The sequence below is a fragment of the Protopterus annectens genome, chromosome 6.part0 (assembly GCF_019279795.1).
Source record: "Protopterus annectens isolate FY-2018-M chromosome 6.part0, PAN1.0, whole genome shotgun sequence".
Taxonomy (NCBI): domain Eukaryota; kingdom Metazoa; phylum Chordata; order Ceratodontiformes; family Protopteridae; genus Protopterus; species Protopterus annectens.
In genome coordinates this window covers 1,855,990,525-1,856,010,702 of record NC_056737.1, presented here as the reverse complement: position 1 = coordinate 1,856,010,702, position 20,178 = coordinate 1,855,990,525, and positions in this window count along the sequence as shown.

Here is a 20,178-nt window from a genome sequence, read left to right as displayed (position 1 = left end):
AGGTGGGCAATGTAGAAGGTCTTTCTAACCACTTTAGCAATGTGAGTGTCAAAAGAAAGGCCACTGTCAACCTGGGTCCCCAAGTCCCTGATAACCTCTTCTGTGCTTAATGGATTGCCACCTATATGGTAGCTTAGGGTTACCTTGTTTTTCCCGAAGGGTATGACTATACATTTTTTGGCATTTAACTTCAGGCCATGGCTCTGGCACCAGCTATCAGTTTCCGTGAGACCCCTCTGAAGGATATCTGTGTCCGATGTACTTTTCACTATGGCGCCCAGTTTGCAGTCATCTGCAAACTTTGTCAGCCATAGTCCTCCTATGTTTGCCTGTACTTCTGAGAAGTAGATGCCAAACAACAGGGGGCCAAGGACTGAGCCCTGTGGGACACCACTTGTGACCGGCTTGGAGTCTGACATGGCGCCAGCAACTCTAACCCTGTGGGTTCTGTCCTTTAGCCAGTTTGCAACCCATCTTGTGACATATGGGTTTACTTTTAAGCTGGTAAGTTTCTCTATAATACCCAAGTGGGGTATTGTGTCGAAAGCTTTTGCAAGGACAAGGTAGGCTGTATGGACTGCCTTTCCCTCATCAATGGCCTTGGTGACTGTTTCAAAGAAGTCGACCAAGTTCAAAAGGCATGATCTGCCCTTGACAAAGCCAAACTAGGTCGGGTCCAATGTCTGCAAGTCCCCTATGTCTTTGTTTATGAGTTCCATTATGATCCTCTCCATAGCTTTGCAGACCAGGCTTGTTAAGCTTATGGGGCGGTAATTACCAGGGTCCGTAGAGGCACCGCCTTTGTGGAGTGGGACCACAGTTGCCGTACGCCACTCCTTGGGCATGTATCCTGTGGTAAGGCTAAGATTAAACAGCTGCCTTATATGTGGGTTTAGTTCCTCGTTGAGTTCGTGTAGCACACAGCCGGGGACACCATCCGGTCCCATTGATGCTGTGTTTTTAGCTTTAGAGAGAGCAGCTTTCACCTGCGCATTTGAGATGTCTGGGAGGCTACACTCCACTGGGATAGTTATCTCTCCTTTTGGGGGGGAGACGGGGGTGAAGTTTGCACTGAACCTGTCTGCCAGTATGTTGGCAATGTCTGTGGGTTCAGTGATTTTTGTATCATTTTGGACTAATTCTGCGCATATCTGGGAGTTTCCACCCAGGTTTCTAACATAGCTGAAGAAGGCCTTATGATTGTCTTTTGAATTTTTTGCAATTTTTCTCTCAAAGTTGGCCTTGGATGATTTTATGAGTGCTCGTATTTTTTTACTAATAATGATCAAGGGTGTCTACTCTTTTATGGATTTTGCTCTATCATGTAACAGCTTTCTCCTCTTATTGTAAAGTTTGTTTATGGCTGGGGTCCACCAGACTGGACGTTTGCCCTTGGTGGAAAGAGTCTTGGTTTTATTAGGGATTGCCTGATCCATGCAGTCCTGGAGGTGTTCGTAGAAGGCATTTGTAAGGGCTTCTGCAGCTTGGGTTGTGGTTTCCACTGGCTCGGGAGCCTTGAAGAATAGCACACCAGTCTTGAGTAGTGTGAAGTTTGCTTTAGAGAAGTTCTTCACTGTGGTCTTTTTTGTTTGGGGTGGGGACGGGATGTGGATTTCCAGTGAGATAAGTTTGTGATCTGATCTCACCAATGAGGGATATACTTCCGGTATGGAGCATTTTGTCCCCATATTTGTGATGATGAGATCTAGTATATTTTCTCCTCTTGTGGGAACGGTGACTAGTTGTTCCATGGCATTTGAATTTATGAACTCCAGGAACCTTTGGGCTAGAAAGTTGGGGCTTGAGTAATGTTCCCAGGCTATATTCGGGTAGTTGAAGTCACCCAATATAATGGTGTTTGGAGATACATTTATACCCTCCAGTGTCTTCAGGAAGGCTGTGTGGGGTTCCTGAGTTTGAGAGGGTGGCCTGTAGCATGCTACAAATTGTAGAGCAGTTTTGCCTATGGTTAATTGCACCTGGATGGTTTCCAATGCTTCGTGCGTTGCCACCAACCTGGAGGTGTGGGTATCCTTGATGAATATGGATACACCCCCTCCTTTTGTGGTGTGGTCCGGGTTTTGGGGCCGGAACGCATGATATGAGGTAAAACCTGATAGTGCCGGGGTGCTCTCAGGAGCCTTGAACCAGGTTTCAGTCACAGCACAGACATCGATGTTCTCCATACTGAGAAGGGCCTCGAGTGTGTGCATTTTGAGATTTAGACTTCTGGCATTGAGCAGCATTACCCTTAGTTTCTTCCCATTTTTGTTTTCTAGGGTGGTAGGTTTAGAATTTGAGCCTTGCCTAAAAAAGGCACTATGGGGGTGGCAAGAGCCTTAGCCAATATCCAGAATCCCAGGGGTGACAGGTGCAAGCCATCCCTTGCGAAGCAGCATGGCTTGTCAAGCATGTCATCCCAGGCAGACAGACACTGGATCCCCTTTGAATGACACCAGAAATTAAGCCAATCGCTAAAGCTGATCATCTTGTCTCTATGTTGTGGCATCATTCTTGGTGAAGGAAGGATACTGCTCAGGGTCAGGGTCATACCTGCCTGGGCTACATAATCAGTGAGCTCCTCTATGTCTCTTTTCATGTAGTCCAGGGAGGTACGTCTCAGGTCGTTCACACCAGCATGGACAATGACTGTGTCATATTTGTACTTGCTGTGGAGTGACCCGAGTGCTTGTGTTATGTGGCGGATTCTAGCGCCCGATAGGCAGCTTACTGTGACCCTCTCCTTGTTCAGCCTGGTGAGTGGGACGTCAGTGTGTCTGACTATGGAGTCACCTATGACAAGTATGTTTGGTGTTGTATTTGGCCTTAAGGGATGTGACTGCTTTGCACACTGATTTTGTGGTTTATGTGTTGCCTGTGGTGTGTCATGAGGTGGCAGTTGCTTGGATGTCTGCTTTGGAGGCCTCTGCTGTTTAGGTAAATTTTTGCTCAGAGCCTCAGAGTATGACTTTGTGTGTTTATGTGTTTGATTCATTGTTGTGATAGCTTTATGTGAGACTGGTTTTGTGGTGTGTGTAGTTGCCTTCTCCTCCTGTCTGGTCTTGCCAGTCCTGAGTTGAGAGAGCTCAGCCTCCAGTTTGGCTAAATAGCTGCATCTCGCGCAAGTATTTGTGTTATGTGGGAGGAGGAAAGGGTTGTCAGTGTACATGAGGCAATTGTAACATTGCCTCAATATTCCCAAATTCACCAACTGGACAGGAGAGGACGCCAGCATCTGGCCCTTCGACATGCTAGAGAAATTTAGAAGTTAGGGGTGTAACTGAATAAGAGAGGACTTAGTAAGGAAGTGGGTACTCCTGGGGGGGGTTTTGCTAGTGAGGGACTTTGTATAATACAGAAGTGCTAAACCTGAAAAGAAGATGCTTTTAAGACAAGTAAAAGCTTTTAGGAACAAGTGCTGCACTTTTTAGTTAAAGGATATACTGTTTAGATTACTAGTAGAGAAGTTCTAAGGGAAAAAATGAAGAACAGACTTTATGGAGCCAGAAAAAGTTTAACCTTGTTAAACCAGTGCTGCCCGATGCTGCTCTAGTGGCAACTCCATGCTAAATCGCGCTAAAGCACTCTAAAGCGTGCTTGATAGCAGGGGCTGGAAAGAGCCAGGAATTGACCCAAAACGGCCAATAAAACTACAGTTTCAAGTCAGTAACCACTCCCACGGGGGGCAGGGAAGCAGCTCAATGTTTTTCACTGCCACTGATCAACAGAGAGACTTTCCTTTAGCCCAAGCAAAAATGGCCTCACAGAAACTTACAAAACAGTTCAAGAACAGCAAGCCTGTAACTTGAACTTTTTTAAATCTCAGAAAAGTGGGAAAAAAGCAAGATTATTTTTTGTTTTTGTTTTTATATATCTATATATATATATATATATATATATATATATATATATATATATATATATCGGTTTACCTTCGTATCATCGATCACAGATGATCGACCGGCCACTTAATCGAACTGTTTCCGCGAAACCAAAGAGCGAAAATTTTAAAATGTTGAAATAATGTCGAATTTCGACATTTCCGGCCATGCCACACCTCCACACCAGTGCTACCATGGGTCAAAAAGGGGTGAGGTTTTGCCATTAGGTTATGTGGAATTCGACGTTGGAGACATTCGCCCTTTGGTATTCACGGAAGCTGTTCTGCCCATATTGGGATCGCCGAAATGAAGGTAAACCAATATAAATATATATATATATATATATATATATATATATATATATATATATATACATGCATATATATATATATATATATATATATATATATATATATATATATATATATATATGTATATTTACACACATATAACTGCCAATATATAAATGCACTGGTGAAGTAACACCTCAGTTCCATGTGTAAAATATGGGAAAAGGGGTTGTAGATTTATGGATGGATATCGATGCACACACTTTACTGTTCGTTATTCCTTAGCTCTTATTTATAAGGATTAGCTTTGATCAATTTTGTACTCTCTTCCCTAATAACATGCTAGTCAATGACTAGGCCTTGTACTTACTTTTGGTAGATTCTGCCCTGTATTCAGAAAGAATGGAGATAAATGTACAACAATTATTTTTTTTTTCTTTAATTTTCTTCACTATACCCTTTTCAGTCTTTTGTTCAGTCTTATGTATCTGCTCCTTGAGCTCATCTTTCTTCTGCCTGAGTGTCAGTGAATCACTCATTCCTTCAACCACTGCCAAGCAAATATTACGAGTAAGTAAGGTGTGTCCCACTAGAGGAATCCAGAATTTTAACAGTGTGTATTACAGCAAAAATTATTTACAAAGTAATGTACAGAACAATAATGACACTGCAAACATTTGTGTGCAAGAAGCTAATATAGTACTTTAAGTTAGGAAGTTGTTATGGAGATTAATCGGGGGTTGGTACATGGACAGAGCCAGTGCCTTTTATATTACTGTTTGAGGCCTTTTTTAAAGAGACTTAGAGAGGGTTCCAGGGTAATGTCCGCTGGAAGTAAGTTCCAAGCTTTGCCAACAGAGTTGGCAAACAGGGAGTCTCCAGCTGAGTTATTAGCTTTCAGTGTTTAAGCTAACAGCTTGTTGGATGAGCATAATGTTCTAAGTTACTGTATGGTTTTATGATAATTTTAAGCACAGAGGTGTTTTTGGGTTGGTTGAGAATATTATGTGCTATTAGTTGATTGAACTGAAGTAGGCTTGGCATTTCTAGCCACTCTAGGAGATTGAGGTTATGGCAGTGATGTGTCCTATATGTTGATCCAGTGGCAGATCTGGCAATATAGTGGTAACAGTGAGAGAGTTTGGTAAGCTCTGATTTGTTTAGGTTACAGAGTATAGGGAAAGCATATAGAAGGGTAGAGAGAAGATGAGAGTGGATGATTTCAATCCTAGCTATTGGGGTTAGAAAAGGTTTATTTCTATATAATGAGCCGAGCTTCTTATTGACGGTTTTGATATTCTTGTTGATGTGCAGGTCGAATTTGAGATTATTATCAACTATTACCCCTAAGAGCTTAGTGTGGCTATCTGGTGAAATAGAGGTACCATTGTTTGATGCTATAGTTAAGGAAATTGGGGTGGACCTACACATGGGGGTAAAGAGTAACAGTTTGGTCTTATTGAGATTCAACAGAAGACGGTGATTAGAGAGCCAATTTTCAACTGTGTTAAATGTATTCTGGGTTAAGGTTAGCAGGGCTGTTGGGGAGGAGGCTGAGTAGATCAGAGTGGAGTCATCTGCATATTGGATGCAGGCTGCATCTGGGATGGCAGTGTGTAGGTTATTGATAAAGACAGAAAAGAGTAGAGGACCTAAAATAGAGCCCTGAGGAACTCCAAGGGTGAGAGGTAACAGAGTGGATAGTTTGCCCTGCCATAGTACTGCTTGTTTGTCTACCACTCAGATAGGATGAGAACCACTGTATAGTATGGTTGTCCAGGGAAATAGATTTCAGACAGTGTATGAGTAATTGGTGGTTGACCATATCAAAGGCCTTTGAAAGATCTAGGAAGAGGGCTGATGGTACCAAATTATTTCTGTTTAGATATATGGCATTGGTGAAGGAAAGGAGAGTGGAGTTTGTGCTATGATGTGACCTAAAGCCATGCTGAGAGACAGCCAGTATTTGGTTCTGAATGAGATGGTACATAATTTGTTTGTGGATGCACTTTTTCATTATTTTGGCCAGTGGTGAAAGAATGGCGATGGGTCTATAATTGGAGTTTGCATAAAAGAAAAAAGAAAAAATACATCGCAATCCATTGAATGGCTATGTGGTTTTGAGGCAATGTATGCAGTTTAGGGAAAAATGATACTGAAGTTTGTTACTGGTGTAACAAATGAAAAAAATATATTTACTCATTACCTCCTTCCATCTTTAATGACACTTTACATTCTTATGGCTCTGTACATAAAGATTATTGTAATGTGTGAACAGAGCCATAAGAATGTAAAGTGTCATTAAAGATGGAAGGAGGTAATGTAATTTATTTAAAGCCATCATTTATTTTATTAATAGAGAACAGGGGTGTTTTGGTAGCAAGCCAAAAGGTTTTCCTTTTGTGCTTATTTAGTAAGTTTATGTATAGAAAGAAGATGACAGCAGTGTAGGGAAAGGTGTCATGATATTACAGATTGCAAGACAGAATGCAAGAAATGTAAAAGAAAAATGAGACACCTTTGGTTTAATTGTCAGGAAGACCAAGAGGATCATGTTAAACATAATGGTTTAAAGAACGTGACTAGTAAAAATGAAAGTATTGCTAAAATAACACATAAGCAAAGGAATAACATAGCTACAAATGATGGGAGTGGTTGTGGAGAAAATCATTTAATGCAAAAATATGGTAATGACCTTGAACAAGGGAATTTTGTTTAGAAGTTTTAATTTCTTTTCATACAAAATATAGCCTTTTATTTATTATTTTATATTAAATTTGCCCATTACCAAGTTATTTGTCTTGAAATAATCTGCACAAAACTGATTTCATATTTCTAGATTCTTAAATCTTATTCTTCATGTTTTACAGTTTACTTTATACCCTCTCTTAAGTCCTTTCTATTTATAAAAGATGATCCTTTCATATTTCTGTACCATATTTCCTTATCTTTCTCCATATTCTATATTGTAATTTTCATGGCAATATTTTCCTTTGATAATATTGCGTCTGTTCTTTACAAGTATTATTTGTTCTCTTAAAGTGCTTCATTTCCCCCCAAAATGTTTTGCATTCCCTAAGTATAACTTGTGCCATGATATTTTCTCTTGTGTTGATATCTTGTTCATTATTCAATAGATGGATAAAATATAGATACACAGTGGGGTTAATTAAACCAAGTCCACCATTCTTCTCTACAGCATACAAGACAACACTCTTAACTAGGTTGAACCATGATTGCCATATAACTGTGAAAAATAATTACTTTTCTTTTTTACTTAGCAACATACAAAGACTCCTTAAATAACCTTTCTTATAAAAATAAATTCATTTATAAGATAAAATGTTTTTAAGAGTTAGTTTAAAAGATTTCCATAACTTCACAATATCCTTAATTTCCTCATTAATGCTATCCCATTTTTCTATCACAACTTTACTTTTTGAAAATGTTGCCCTAGCAAAAGAATTTCTGTCACAGAAAAATAAATTTATTCCATTCTAACTATACTGTAGGCTTTTTTTTTTCTCATTATGTAAATACAACCCTATTCCCAACAACAGTGTAACTCCCTTAATCACCTCTACCATCCACCTCCTGTTTTTTTTTTTTTTGTTTGTTTTTTTGTAACTACCACAAAATCATTTGCATAAGATAGCATTAAAGGCATTTCTACACTTCCCAAAAAACAATATTTTGCATCATTAAATGTCATCTCTATTTCTGTTGTTACAGTATTCATAACAGAACCAAATACACCATTTAGTGAATATCTTCATCTAATGACCCTCTTTCCAATTATTTTTTCACCCTACCACCCATTTATTAAAATGTTTTTCATAAACAGATTTTAGTAGATTTGATAACTTTCCTTCTGTACAATATGCATTCAAAATTCTCCATAATTATTTATTTTCACCATTATCAAAGGCCTTTGCAATGTCTCCCATCATCATCTTAATTTGTCGTTTACACACTAAAATGGCATTTACTAATTATTTTATCAATAACAATAATTTTTAACTCTACCTCACTTTTATTCCATAAATTCCCTTCCTCCATAGGTCTTAAATCTATTGCATATCATCATCATTTTATAGTCCATATTATTTAATATAATGGGGCACCACTTTTTATATCCACCTTATCTCCTTTTATCCAAATAAACTTCAAGATTGCTTTGCATTTTTTCTTCATTACAGAAAAAGAACATTCTACCTCCACTCATTTAAAATTCTTATAAACAGCGGTTTATGTTCATCCTTCATTTTTTTATAAAATGTATACCCTAATATTGTCAAACCTTGTCCCTGTATATTTATCTATCTGATTTAGTATATCATGTAATTCCTGCAGCAGTTCTTTAGGTTCATAGGCAAGCAGTAGGCTAGCTGCCCTTGTGGGTCATTTTAAGTCATAGACAATTTGCCTTTTGGTGCTTGAAACTCTTATTAACAAGTCGTGGAATATCAGACAGTTGCCATGTAACTTGTTTGTTTATCTTGGTCACTGAGTAAATCTGAAGGGTAAGCAGCTGTTAATGACTGAATACATAAATAAAAAAATGCAAGATTCTTGTTCAGATAGTTGATATACATGCACCTTTACATGATTTTAACTTCCAGTCATAAACATTAATTTGTTTTGCTTCTAAATACATTTTCTTACATCTTCAAATTTCATATAATTTATTTTTTCTTCTATCATCTTCACTTTTTTATAGACTTTCCCCAGAGAAAGCAATTCTTCTTCTTTTATCCATTTAAATAACAATACTATTTGCAAAGTCTACTTTTAACTGTAAAACTATTATCTTTATATTTTCCCTTCTTGCAGACATTCTGCATTGTCTAATTCTAAAGCCACATCTGGTTTTTCTGTGTCTTTCTGATACCTGTCTTTTCTTTTCTTTTCCTTATCATTTCATTCTCTTTCATTATATACTACTTATACTCTCATTTAAACATGTCCCATAACTCAGTCCAAGATGTGTAAAAATCTGTCTTAGCAATACGATCATCCTATAATATACCTTCTGTTCTAACATCTTCTTAACTATCACATTTCTGGTTATTTTTTAAATTATTTTACATTTCCTTATTCTCATTTTTTCTTACCTATATCTACCCAAGTTGATAAATGATCCAAACATCCAGTTACAATAGTTCCTCTATTTTTCTCAGAAATATCCTCAGACAACAGGACATAACCAACCCTGTAGTACAGAGGCAAAGCCCCTACTGTGTCCCAGGCAACCAGTGTTTGAATAGTGAGATGGGCACTGGTAGAGCCATGTGGGATAGGATGGGAATGAGTGGCCAACACTGACCTGTCCATCCTGGAGGAAGGGAAGCCCTCTAGGATAACTGTAATAGCACCGTTAAGATCCTGGTAAGCTCCATGCTGCAAGTGATATGCCACTTGTTTGGGAGGTAGTGAATACTCCCAGCCCACCTAAGAAATGCATGCTAATCCTAACCCTACCCCTAGCTCTAACCCTGCCTCTTAGAAAAAAAATGTTTTCACAATGCTACCACCATTCAGACAAAGCTGGACTCAAATGAGCTTTTGTTATAAGATCACAGAAGGAAACTATTTTCTTTTTGCAATCTTTTTATGTTTTCATTATTTTTGGGTTTTGACAAGTGTGTTTTTGATATGCTGGCCTTGATACTTTTGATTCAATGTTTGTGCGTTTCTGTGTTTCACCATGAACCCATTTCCTACTGCACTGGAAATATGGAAATGAAGAACAGATGAGGTTTTGATTAATGAAAGTGGATAATTGCAGATATAATGAAGAAAACAGGATTTGCTTTAGCAAACTGATTGGGTGTTGGAATATACAGTGCATTGTTCTAATGATTTTTTTTTATGAAATATGCTAAATGATCTTGTTTGTGAATATATGAATATAATTTGAGAATACCTAATCTTTCTGACAAGTTCCAGTGGATCTTTTATATCCACATTAACTACCACAAACTCAAGGAGACATGGCCTTGGTTTATTGTCTCATCTGAAGAAATGCACAATCAGGGGGTGCAGAACTCCAACCTTGTGTAGCACTGCAGTGTCAGTACTGGAAAATGAATTCAAGCATCCATAGTGAAAAGAGAACCAAGAGCAATTTGATCTTGTGTCATCAAAGGTGAGTGTGCTATCTGTTCAGTCACTATCACAGTGATAAAGACAGCTCTTCATCAGACTGTGATAAATATAGGCTTATCAGTCCCACCAGGCATATAGGTAAAATCATGAAATAAACCATATCCAGACTAATAAATGCAAACATATGCAGCATGACTGACCTAGACCTAAACCTGTCTGAATTTATGAAGGGTAAATTTTGCCTCCTAACCTGGCAAGCTTTTTTGAAAAGGTCTCTGACACAGTGGATAACGATCTCTCAGTACACACTGCTTATAGGTTCATAGGTTCATAGGTTCATAGGTAGGTACTAGGCTATTGGCCCAAGGGCCTACATAATCCTAGCCAGCAAGGTTCCATAGTTATGCCACCCAAGAAAGTTATTCTCTTGTGCCACTGTCCAGCAAAGACAAGTGATCCTTGGGGTGTATTTTCTATTTCCCATCCACTCATCAAGATTGTTCTTGAAGAATGCCAATGAAGAACTTTGCTTGACATAGATGGGTAGCTTGTTCCAAAGTATAGGAAGTCTCTGGGACAGGAATCTATCCCTCCAGCGTGTCCTGTTGTATTGTGGTGACAAGGTTAAGGTCCCTAGAGCATGTAGCTTGGAGGGATTGGGATTTCTTTAGGTGTAGCATGTCCAACAGCTCTAGGTTTGACATAGCTTTATATGTTAGGCAGAGATCACCTCGGAGTAGGCAATATGCTATGGAGTAAAGCTGGAGTTTTTTGAGGCGGTCAGTGTATCTGGCCAATACTTTTGACACCATCCCTCACACTGATATTAAACAAATTAATAAAACACAATATAAAGCCCTAAATTATCTGTTGGACTGCAAATTAGCTACCATATTGAATCCAAGTTATGAAAGTTGTGGATACCCTCTTAGAACATAAGACTGTAACTGGGGTATCCCACAGGGTTCTGCATTTGGTCCTCACTTCTTTGGCATATACTTTGCTGACATTCAGACTGGTACCTCAGGGCTGTGGGTATACAAGTTTGCCAATGACTGCAAACTTGGAATTAATATTCCCACTTCTGATATCAAATTGTTCTAGCAAAGTCTAGGCTATGCATACACCTGGTGTTCAGAAAATGGTCTCATACTGTATGCTGAACACTGTAGTACAGTAATGTTTGTCCAGCAAGCCATTCCAATTCCTGCCCCACAACTAAGAATCCTATACAGACTGCCACTGATATAATAGACCTCAGCACATATGTGGATAACTCACTCTCATCAGGTCATCATATCTCTACCATACTTAGGAAATCCTTCTATTTCGCCCAATTGATAAACAAGGGAATTTCCTCCAGATATAAATATGTCATTATCCCATCTTACATCTCTGTGTCTGGCAGGTCACACAGAGGTTAAGGTTCCAAGCTGTATTTCCTGTAGTACAGGGTTTGATACCCTCATCCCTCATTTGCCTTCTGAGTGACCTTGAACAGGTTATTTATCCCAACATTATACCCAGATCACCCCTGAAAAGGTACTGTCTGGTAAATGGGCCTACCTGGTTAACAATTAAGATTAATTAATTATTTTAAAATATAATGAACCCCCCCCCCCCCCCACATATGTACTAAACAAAGCACAATAATTATTTAGAAAGACCATGGAGATTTCTAATTAACCTCCTCTACAGTAAACTATTAGCATGACAGTCTTTTTATGCTAAGGTCTGCTGGCTCATTCATGACCTATGTGTCAAGCCTTCCATGCCATGGAGGAACCAGCCCTTTTCAACCTTCTATGTCATAGCAGGACTGATAAGATCTCAAACACCCATATGAACAACCTTAATGTTAAGTACCAAACTAACAAAACACTGTGGTGAGACAGGTCCACAACACAATACATTTCCAACCTGTGGAACAAACTTACTCTAGATATCTGTCACAGAAATACTATAGCCCATTTCAATGTTAACTTAGATAAATGGAAAAGTAGCCACAAAAATCACACCAGATATTACCAGTATGGTCATCCTAGACAAAGGAGGTGAGCATTATTTGTCTGTCTTTCTTAAGAGTGATTGCCAATGACTGCAAACTTGGAATTAATATTCCCACTTCTGATATCAAATTGTTACATTATGGACCCAGAAAATGCTTGACTAGTAATTTATTATGTTCCTAAGTGTGGAATAAACAAAACATCAGTTACAAAAATACCTCTCCCAATTCTCAAAGGAAACAACAGACTTTGTTAATAACAAACTATGAAATAAAATTTGCCTAGGCAATGCTGGCCCAGTCTTCATGTTCTGCATTACTGAGATGTTCTTCTTTTCCAGAATGTGACCTCTGACCATGCAGTACTGAATATTGGCACCATCTCTATACACTGGCCCAGGAGTTGACATATTTTCGAGGCAAGTTTCCACAGTAATCATCAAACGTGTAACACAGATTATAAACCAAGCATTCATATTTTCTTTTGCTTGCATTGTAGACTTTGGATCATACTGGTTTGCTGTAGTTTCCCAAATATATCTTTATGCACAGGAACATGTGTGTGTGTGTGTGTGTGTGTGTGTGTGTGTGTGTGTGTGTGTGTGTGTGTGCCCGTGTCTGTTTGTGCCCGCACTTGTACACATATATGTATGTGTGTATCCATTTGTTTCTAAGTACAATTCACTCAGGTTTGTCTTTTGCAATGTTGATCAAGCCATTCAGCCAAGACATCTGTGAAGTATAGGAAGCACTTTTATCATTTCCTTCTGTTCTTCTATATGCTGTATGTAAACTATCCCTTTTTTGTATGAAACATGCATTTTACATCGTAGAAAAATTTATTGTATCTTTCTGATATCCCTGCCTTCTTATATAAATGGAAATCAGCCATTACCCACTAATATCCTTCACTATATGACTCCTCTTAGTCGTCATGTTATACCAATCCTTTGCCATTCTGATGCCCCTCACTACTTACATGTTCATCATTTACACTATGAACCTATGACAGCAGAATACCTTCCAATGTATTTTTCAAATATGACCTTCTTGTTTCTGTACGTTTTTGTTTGTTTTTTTTTTTTTTTTTGCAGCAAACTGTTAGATAATAGTACATTGCTCCTTTTAGAACACAACCTATGCCAACAACTGCTCCTTTTTGGCCTCAGTTCCCACTTCTATTCCAATTCCTCTACATATCAGATTTAGGTTGTTGGCATCCCCTAAACTGAAAATCTGGTTTATCAACACAGTTTAAGGGATTTTAGGGGATCATCCATACTTCAACTCAAAGGTTGTTGTTATTAGGCTTCTCCCAAATCCCTTGCATGCTGAATGAGGTAGTTGGATGAGTGTGCAATGGACACTGTAAGGAAACCACCCCCAACTTTGTAAGTATATGGTCCTGTATAGCCCTAAACAGCCCAGAACTGGCTGATGCTATTTTATAATTTAGCTGTTAGTTTCTATGGAAGACAATAAAATTAGCACATGTTCACCATGCTCCCAAATCCTATCTTCACCTTCTCTCTACTTTCCCTTCGTTCTTCAATTCCACCACCATCCAGACTGATTGTCCAGCCTGTCTCATATAGGTTGGAGTCAAGGCTTTATCCTTTTGTGTCATGGAATGACTGGTTATTTGCTTTCATTGATACTGGGTTGCTTGACAGTCTTTGTTTTATTCAATTTTTTGATTCAATGTGTATCGATCCTTTGGCTTCTTTTTCTTAAAGTTTGTGTGCTTTTCAACGAGTTGCAAAGTTGTAGTCTTTGTCAAGGTAACATTCTGAAAAATTCTGATTTTTTTTTATATGTAAGTGGGTTCCTTCCCCAACCCTCTTCTTGAAAAAGGTAGATATGGAGGTTTAAGTATGGAGACAGCCTCTGCTTACAAATAAAACTAACAAACTGTATTTGTTTATTTGTTTGTTTTGTTTGTTGGGGTAGGTCACAGTGGCACAATTTTCATGAAAAGCCCCACTGAATTATATCACAAATGAACAGATGGTTGATAAGAATAATACAAGAACAACAAAGAACAATAGCACAACAATTCCATAGAATAAAGAAATATCAGTATGTTCATTATTTACAATAATGCATTAATGGTATGCCAAGTTTGCTGAGGATTTTGAAAAAGAAGTGAACCAGAAGGGAAGAGTAGTAGTTACATGGTTCAGTGGTGTAGCCCATCAACAACGTGCTTGACTGTGGAAATGTTTTTTAACTTTGGTGTAAATGTGAGATATGAAGCAAGTTCTTTAAAGGGGGAATGAAGAGATTCCCAGAGTTTAGGGGCTAGAGTAGGAAATGTGTGATCATTGTAATTTGGTTCAATTTTGGTATTAGCATTGTCAGAACTATATGAGACTGATGTCTGACATTGTAAGTGGAGGTTTGTGCAGTATATTCAGCTACTAGAGGGGAGAAAGTTTCCAGCTGTAGTAGATTGAGAAGCAGTTCTCCATGTAACAAGTTGACTCACTATTCAATCAGAAGCCATTTGGGTTTGGCAAGAGACAAGCCCTGAGGGTACGAGGGGTGAGTTTATGATGAAGTGACAGGTTTTATTTGAGATGGCTTGTAGGCTAGAAATGGGTTTTTCTTTTTTTGGATGCTGCAGCTACAATTGGGAGGCCATATTCAAGTTGAGACTAGAGAGCTTTTCCTAACCCAGAAGGCAAGACAATTAATTTTATTTTGATTTTCTTGAGAGAAAATTGGAGCTCAGGGTTTGCCCTATCCAAATCCCATAGTATTTAAACACCATAGATGTTTCTGCCTAGGTATTGTTTATGACTGCATTATGTAGGAAATTAGGAGAATTGAATATTTTTTGTTGAGTTCTGAAGAGTACCTATTTTGGCTTTGCTGAGTTAAAGCTTAATTTATGTCTGACTCACCATCGGTGGAGGGTATGTAGGTCAGCTCGAAGTTGGATTAAATGTAAGCATGGGAATGGAGTGACCTGTAGATATATGACCATGTCATCAGCATATAATATCAGCAGTAGATGAGAGAGGTCATGAGGAAGTTTTCTAATAAAGACAGAGAATAACAGGAGGATGAGGAAGGAGATGAGCTTCTTCAGATAAGATTACCCTATTTTGACTCGGAAGAGTCTGTTAGTAATGAAATCTGTGAACCTGTGTACTAATACTCATATCTGTCTGTTTTTTGAGAATCAGTATGTGGTCATAGGTTCATAGGTAGGTACTATGCTATTTACCCAAAGGCCTACGTAAGCCTAGCCAACAAGGTTTTCTGGCTTACGCCACCCAAGAAAGTTATTTTCCTGTGCCACTGTTGAGCAGAGACACATAAGTGATCCCCGGGGTGTATTTCCTATTTCCCATCCACTCATCAACATTTTTCTTGAAGAGTGCTAATGAAGAACTTTGCTTGACATAGATGGGTAGCCTGTTTCAGAGTATGGGAAGTCTCTGGGACAGGAATCTATCCCTCCAGCATGTCCTGTTTATTGTGGTGACAAGGTTTAGGTCCCTAGAGCGTGTAGCTCGGAGGGATTGGGATTTCTTTAGGTGTAGCATGTCCAACAGCTCTGGGTTTGACATAGCTTTATATGTTAAGCAGAGATCACCTCTGAGTAGGCGATATGCTACGGAGTAAAGCTGGAGTTTTTTGAGGTGGTTAGTGTAGGGCATTTGCTTGAGGCCAGTAATGCTCTTTGTGAGGTACTTCTGTGGCCTTTCCAGCTGCTGAAGATGTCTTGTGAGGTACATTCCAAAAGGGACGTTGTACTCTATAAAGGGTCTAATGAGTGTTGAGTAGAGGGGAACAATGACCTCTTTTTTCCTGGATGATAACCCTTTTATGATGAGGTGTGCCATGTAGATGGACTTCCTGACTACTGTGGCGATGTGGCTATCAAAGGGGAGACTACTGTCCACCTGGGTCCCAAGGTCTCTTATCACACATTCAGTGTTAAGTAGATTGCTGCCAATGTGGTAGTTCATGGGTACAGAGGTTTCACCAAAGGGGATGACACTGCACTTGTTGGCATTGAGCTTGAGGTCATGGCTCTGACACCAGGCATCTGTCTCAATGAGGCCCTTCTGTAGGATGTCCACATCATTTGGGGACTTGACTATGGCTCCTAGTTTGCAGTCATCTGTGAACTTCATTAGCCAGAGGCCTTCTGTGTTGGCCTGTACTTCAGAGAAGTAGATACCAAACAGGAGCGGTCCCAGGAAAGAATCCTGTGGTACTCCACTTGTCACTGCTTTGAGGTCAGATTTAGAGCCTGAAACTTTTACAGTGCGGGTTCTGTCAGTGAGCCAGTTGGAAACCCATCTTGTGACATAGGGATTTATACCTAGTTTAGTGAGTTTAGCTATAATTCCAGAATGGGGGATGGTGTTGAACACTTTGGCGAGGTCAAGATAGGCTGTGTGAACCACCTTACCCTCATCTACGGCTTTGGTGACTGCCTCAGAGAAGTCGGTCAGGTTCAGGAGGCATGATCTGCCTTTCACAAACCCGAACTTAGTGGGATCCAGAGTTTGGAGGTTACCAATGTCTTTATTTATGAGTTCCATGATGATACATTCCATGGTCTTGCAGACCAGGCTCATCAGGCTAATAGGTCAATAGTTCCTGGGATCACTGGTGGCTCCCCCTTTGTGGAGTGGGATAACTGTTGCTGTGTGCCAATAAGTGGGCACAAAGCCTGATGTGAGGCTATTATTGAACATGATGCTTAAGTGGGGAGCCAATTCATTCTGAAGTTTGTGTAAAACGCAGCCTGGAATGTTATCCTGTCCCATAGATGCTGTGTTTTTGGCTTTAGAGAGTGCAGCTTTTACCTGCATAGTTGTGATTACAGGGACTCTGCATTCTTCATGTATAAATATGGGCCCTTTAGGGGGGGGGGGTAAAGTTAGCATTGAACCTATCTGCCAGGATGCTGGCAATATCAATTGGTTCTGTAATTTTTGTGCCATTGTGCTGTAACTCAGAGCAGATCTGGGTGTTGCCATCGAGAGTTTTGACATAGCTATAGAATGCTTTGTGGCTGTCCTTAGAATTAGTGGTGATTTTGTTCTTGTAGCTAGCTTTGAAGGATCTTATAAAGGATCTCAGCTTCTTACTGAAGCTGACAAGGGACCTCCTCCACTCATGGGATTTTACTCTCTTTTGCAACAGTTTCTTCCTTCTGTTGTACAGTTTGTTTATGGCAGGGGACCACCAGATTGGCTTCCTTTTTTTGGAGGATAGCATCTTGGTTCTGTTTGGGATAGTACGATCCATGCACTCGTGTAAGTGCTTATAGAGTGCATTTGTGTAGGATTCAGCAGTTGTTACTGTATTGTCCATCTGCATGGGTGCCATGAAGTTCACCACTTCTGTCTTAAGAAGCATGAAGTTGGCTTTGGAGAAATTTTTTACCGTGGTTTCCTTAATGGGGGGTGGGGGTGGGATGTGGATATCAAGGGTGATTAGCTTATGGTCGGATTAGACCAACGAGGAGTTGACTTCAGGTGTGGAACTCACACTCATGCTGGTAATGACTAGGTCTAGGATATTGTTGCCTCTGGTGGGGGTGTGGATAAGTTGATCCAGGGCATTGGAGTTTATGAATTCCAGAAAGCGTTGAGCTAAGGAGTTGGTACACGAGTAGTTTTCCCAGTTAATGGTGGGGTAGTTGAAATCACCCATTATTAGGGTGTTTGGTTGAATGCTAATATTTTCCAGTACATCAAGAAAAGAAGAGTGGGAATCCTGGGGCATGGTGGGGGATCTGTAGCAAGCTACAATTTGGATTGCAGTTTTGTCCAGAGTTAGTTGCACTTGGATAACCTTGGATGCATTATAGTGAGCAACTAGCCTGGAGGTGTGGATATACTTAATGAATATGGACATACCTCTGCCTTTGGTGTTTCGGTCCAGGTTACATGGCCGAAAAGTGTGGTGCGAGTTATAGTCTGGTAGTGCAGGGGTGCTCTCTGGAGCCTAGAAACAGGTCTCAGTCACTGCACAGATATCAATGTTCTCCATTTTAAGGAGTGCCTCGAGTGAGTGCATTTTGGATTTAGACTTCTAGCATTGAGTAGTATTACCCTCAGTTTTTGCTTGCCTGTTCCTGTTACGGTGGTGAATTTGTTATTTGAACCTTGCCTAAAAAAAGGCACTATAGGGTCAGCAAGAGCCTTAGCCAGTATCCGGAATCCCAGGGGCGACAGGTGCAGGCCATCTGTGGCAAAGCATCATGGTCTGTTGACCATGTCATCCCAAGCAGACAGATACTGGATCCCCTTAGAATGACACCAGAAGCTTAGCCAATTGTTGAAGTCAATCATTTTGTCCTTGTACTGTGGTATCATTCTGGGCGATGGCAGACTACTTCTCGGGGCTAGGTCATACCTGCCTGGGCTACAAGATCGGAGAGCTCTTCCATGTCTCTTTTCATGTAGTCTAGGGAGGTACGTCTCAGGTCATTCACACCAGCATGGACAATGACAGAGTCATATTTGTACTTGTTGTGGAGTGACCTGAGTGCGTGGGTTATGTGACAGATCCTGGATCCCGACAGGCAGCTGACAGTAACCTTCTCGTTGTTTGGCCTGGTGAGTGGGACATCAGTGTGCCTGAATATAGAGTCACCTATGACTAGTGTGCTGGGTACCTTGTTTTGCCTTATTGGCTGTGGTTGAGTGGCACACTGAGTCTGTGGGCTATGTGTGACTTGGGTTGTGTTGGGGATGGAGGTTGCTTGCATTTCTGCTTTGGAGGTCTCTGTTGCTTAGACAGATTATTATTGAGAGCCTCTGCTAATGTTTTTATGTTACTATGTGTTAATTTTGGTGGTGTAGATTTAGTGAGACTATGTGATGAGTGTGGTGTGGTGCAAATGTTTACCTTCTCCTCATGACTGTCAAGTTCAGTCTTGGTTGGAGAGAGTTTTACCTCCCGTTTGGCTAGATAAGTGCATCTCTCACAGGTTGTAGTGTTGAGTGGTAGGAGGAGAGAGTTGTCTGTGTACATGAGGCAATTTCTACATTGCCTCAAGATGCCCAGATTAATCAGATAGACAGGAGAGAATACTGGGAGCTGACCCTTGGACATGCCTGAATAAAAAACTATTTTTCTTCTAGATAAGTGAGGAAAGTGAGTACAAGAGCTGTTTTTCTCTAAGCAAGTGAGAAAAGTAAGTACAAAAACTGTTTTCCTCTAGGTAAAGAGGAAGGTTGAGTGGTATATTAATTAGTAGCTTATTTAGTGCTTTCAAGTTCTGAACAAGTGCTGGGCACGAATAAGCAAATGTAAGTGCTAAAACTAAGAATCTGTATCTGCACTAGACGAGTTACAGGACAGAAACAAGTGCAAATCCAGGCTTTCAAATCAGAAAGTTGAGAGAGATGGAAGAGATTGCCCAAACGGCCAATAACTACAATTTCTGGGCCAGAACCACTCCTTATGTTGTAGACAGGTTACCTAGTGCTTACCGCTCCCACTGACAAGCTAGAAGGCTTGGGGGGCTCAGAAGCTTACATACAGTCCTGGATACAGCAAATATGTGTCTGGAACACTAGTTACAGGAAAGGTAGGAAACAGGCTTGCAGTTTTTTTTTTTTTTTTTTTTTTTACAGAACAGTAGCAAAAACAGTAGTAAAAACAATTCACATGCAGTGCAAGCTAGCACACTTGAGTATGTAGCAATATTAGACCAAACACAGTTTTAAAAATGCAATTAAATTAAAAAGGACTAAAAGCAAGTGCAGAAAGAGTTTATTAGGTAGAATGTGGTAAAGAGATGGGACTGGGGGAGTGCCCCAGATCAAATCTACATTGGGGCAAGCAACTGCAAAAGCCACTAAATTTAAACTACAAGCCAAAAATAGGGAGGGTGGGTAGGACAAAACAGAGA